We start from the raw sequence: 4,353 nt of genomic DNA, 5'->3' as shown, positions 1-4,353 counted from the left end.
GCAATCTTGGAGAAGTTCTCGACGAATCGACGGCAATAGCTGGCGAGTCCGAGAAAACTTCTGACTTGCTTGACATTCTTCGGGGGAGTCCAGTCAAGAATAGCTTGAATTCGTTCGGGGTTGACCGCAATACCATCCTTGGAAATCACATGACTAAGGTAAGTCACTTCGTCTAGCCAAAACTCACATTTGGAATACTTCGCATAGAGTTTATGCTCCCGAAGCTTATCCAGTACAAGACGAAGATGTTCAGCATGCTCTTCTTTGTTCTTCGAAAACACCAGAATATCATCCAGATATACCACGACAAATTTGTCGAGGTAGTCCATGAATATATAATTCATCAATCGAGAGAAAGTTGCCGGTGCATTGGTTAAGCCGAAGGACATGACGGTGTACTCGTATGATCCATATCGAGTAACAAAGGCGGTCTTTGGAATATCCTCCTTGCGAACACGGATCTGGTGGTATCCCAATCTCAAGTCGAGCTTAGAGAAAACGGTGGAACCAGCAAGTTGATCATACAAATCATTTATCCGAGGGAGAGGATATTTGTTTTGAATAGTGGCCTGGTTGATAGGACGATAGTCTTGAACCAATCGATTTGTCCCATCCTTCTTCTTAACAAAGAGAGAAGGTGTTCCCCAAGCAGAGGAACTCGGACGGATGAAACCCAGACGGAGCGAGTTGTCAATTTCTTGCTTAAGTTCAAGGAGTTCATGTGGTGGCATTTTATAAGGACGCTTGGCAATAGGAGTGGTACCGGGTACCAAGTCAATGACAAACTCGACAGCTCGAGCAGGGGGAATCCCCGGAAGTTCTTCTGGAAAGACATCTTGAAATTCTCGGACCACTGGTATGTTTTCAATCCCTTCCAGAGGCGACGCATTTAATGCATTCAAAGCATACAGCCGTGCCTCAGCATTACGGACGAGATGCGCATGGTAGCTTATTATTTCATCTGAAGGGTGTAGGAGGTGGACGGTCTTGGTGGCACAAACGATCGATGCCGTACGAGCTTTCAACCAGTCCATCCCCAATATGAGATCAATGTTGGATGACTTTAGTAGGATGGGGTTGGCAAGGAATTCTAATCCTTCAATTTCAACTGGAACATGGGGGAAAACCACAGAGGTTCGGCATTCGCCCCGAGGGGTGTTTACCACTATCGGGATGTTCATCTCTTCGCTCCTAATGTCATGCATGTATGCAAAATTTTCCGACATAAAGGAATGCGATGCTCCTGTATCAAACAATACAGAAGCAGGTACTGAGTTAACGAGAAGTGTACCCATCACGGTAGCAGGCTGGTCTTGAGCTTGACCCATATCAATGTTGTTGGCCTGACCACGAACATAAGCAGGCTTAGCGTTGAAGTTGCGATTCTGGTTGTTGCCACGGCCAGTTGCGGGAAGTGCCAGCTGATTCGGATTCTGCCTGCAGTCTCTAGCACGGTGACCTGGACGGCCACACTTGAAGCACAGCCCGTCCTCAGGGCGGGAAGGAGGAACTCGAGGCGGTGGAGCTGGAAGCCTCGGCTGCCTAGGTGGTGGAGGAGGCAGGCGAGGTGCAACATAGGACGGTCGCGGAGTAGGAGCAGGTGCATGGTACATGTTGTTGGGAATCCAGATCTTCCGCTTCTGTGCAGATGAGCCCGAAGATGAGCCCATGTCACAGTTGCGCTTGCTGCTATCTTTGTATTCCTGCAGACCAGTCTCAACCTGAATAGCCTTGTTCACTAGGGTGGCGAAGTCAGCATAGTCCTGAACGAGGAGTGTCAGCTTGATATCAGGGTGGAGGCCTTCACGGAACTTCTCCTGCCTGCGTGCATCAGTCGCAATGTCTTCTTCAGCATAGCGAGATAATTCCAGAAATTCCCGCTGATAAGCATCCACAGTCTTGTTGCCCTGGACCAAGTTGCGGAACTCACGCTTCTTCCGGTCCATGATTCCCTCGGGAATGTATCGAGCACGAAAAGCAGCCTTGAACTCTGCCCAAGTGATGATAGTTCCATCGGGCTGAGAGCGCCTATGGCTGTCCCACCATTGAGCAGCGGGACCCTTCAGAAAGTAGGCGGCAAAGTTGACATAGCTCGCCAGGGGCACATTGGCAGACTCTAGCTCATAAGAAATGTCACGGAGCCAGTCATCAACATCTAGAGGCTGAGTTGAGCTACGGTAGATCGCAGGGTTGAGACGGCAGAAGTCTTGCAGTGTCACGCCTTGTGGTTGGTTCATGTTCGGCCTTTGGAACTGATCCATGAGCCCTTGCATAAACTGGCGGTTCAGCTCAAACTGTTGGATCATCCCCGCCATATACTCAGGAGGCAGGGGTGCTGCATCGTTGGTAGGGCCACGCGGGCGGCCAACTGGTCTAACCATCCTGTTAAATATTTAGCAGGGGTAGTTTAGTTTAAAGTAATTGAAAGGCATCGCACGCATTCATGAAGTAATCAAGCATAATGAAAGGGAAATGCGATAGATACTCCATAGTAGTTGAGTTCGACATACAGACCCATACATAAGTTCGATTACAGACTAACGATTAAAAACTCGAAATTTGGCGATAGCCCGGACGCATTTGACGATACCCTGGACTCACTAGGCGGCGCGCAGGCACGCGGTGGAAGAGTACCACAACGAGATGTAGCGATAAGGCTACATCAACGTCGGAGAGGACGATCGAATCCTGGTAGCTGGCGGTGATAGAAGGTAGGGATAGGACCCTGTGTCCCGTTGTGACTCTGGTGAGGGTACCGCATCCAGTCGAGCAGCTGAGGTCCAAGTGCAGGGGTTCTACCCCCAACATCAGTCCACTCGAGAGCTGATGGTAGCTCTGTCCTGCTTGGCTCGCGGATGCGCATAGGTGGAACCCTCGGACAGTGTGATGGCTGCAGCTCTGTCAACGCGTCGTAAAGACGAGCGCGCGTAGCATACAGCTCCACAGTCAGAGCTCGGAAAGCACGATCCATTGCCTCAGTATACTGCACCAGAATCCGCGCGTCGTAGCGACGCGTCACGTAGGGGGCGCAGACAGCGACGTAGGAACGGTCGCTGCGCTCCCGAACGTCAGAAGCGTAGGCAGTGAGATCAGACCCAGTCTCATCCCCAGCAGGAGCATGCGAGATGTATCTGAAAGGGCTCTCCTCCAAGTGAGGGTACGCTCCACGGAGACGGGTGATGGCGATGTAGGCCGCATCATGGACGGCCATCTCGACCGACACTCCAATACCACAGAACACGTGGCGCTCGAGGGTCTCGCCGCCCCTCTGGTCGAAGATGCGAACCTCAGCCTGGTACTGGTACTGGTTGTACTCGCGGAAATCCTCGAACACAATGTACTCGGGGTACCAGCGATATCCCAGCCTGGTCAGGAGATCGACCAAAATGGCCGGGAACCCAGTCGTCTCGGTGGCCTGTGTGAGGCGCACGTGCTGTCTTGCGGGACGCATCTGAAAATAAGATTGACGGATGTCAATGACAGTGTGTGTAATACATATTCAGGAGAAAGAGAGTAGATAGTCCAGCGCTTCGGATTGATCTAATTCGAGAACCTAATGTTAGAGTTAGTAAAATCTTTGACCCGAAAGAGAAGAGAAAGCAGAGCCCAGAGTATAGGAAAGGAGTAAAAGATTTAATACCACCCAATTGAGATGTGGGCCCGTAAGCCACAACATCAGTGTTAGTAAAGTTTTTCAAACACTAGACTCAACTTCGGCCAAGGAGTTGGAAAGGGGGCTACCTACAGGCAGTTGGCTCTGATACCAACTTGTGACGCCCTCGATTTAATCGTACGCTAATCATACACGCAAATGCGTACGATCAAACCCAAGGACTCACGGGGAGATATCACAACACAACTCTAGACACAAATAAAATAACATCAGATTCATATTACAAGCCAGGGGCCTCGAGGACTAGAATACGAAAGCTCGATAAACACACGAGTCAGCGGAAGCAACAAATATCTGAGTACAGACATAAAACATGGGGTGCCTTAGAGAAGGCTAGCACAAAAGATACAACGATCGAACGAGGCGAGGCCTCCTGCCTGGGAACCTCCTAACTACTCCTGATCATCAGCGGCCTCCACGTAGTAGTAGGCACCGTCGGGGTAGCAGTCGTCGGCGGCGGGGACCTCCATCTCCTGGGCTCCATCATCTGGTCGCAGCAAACGGATCAAGGGGACAAGGGGGGAGCAAAGCAGCGGTGAGTACTCATCCAAAGTACTCGCAAGTCTTACATCAGAACTATTCTAATTATGCATCAGTATCAAAGAAGGGGGTTTATAAGTGGACTGACTGCAGCAATGCGAGAATAGAGAGAGAAGGCCTAGTCCTATCGAAGACTAGCA

The sequence above is a fragment of the Hordeum vulgare genome, chromosome 3H, assembly GCF_904849725.1.
Source record: "Hordeum vulgare subsp. vulgare chromosome 3H, MorexV3_pseudomolecules_assembly, whole genome shotgun sequence".
In the NCBI taxonomy this organism is placed as follows: Eukaryota; Viridiplantae; Streptophyta; class Magnoliopsida; order Poales; family Poaceae; genus Hordeum; species Hordeum vulgare.
This window is presented reverse-complemented; position numbering follows the sequence as displayed.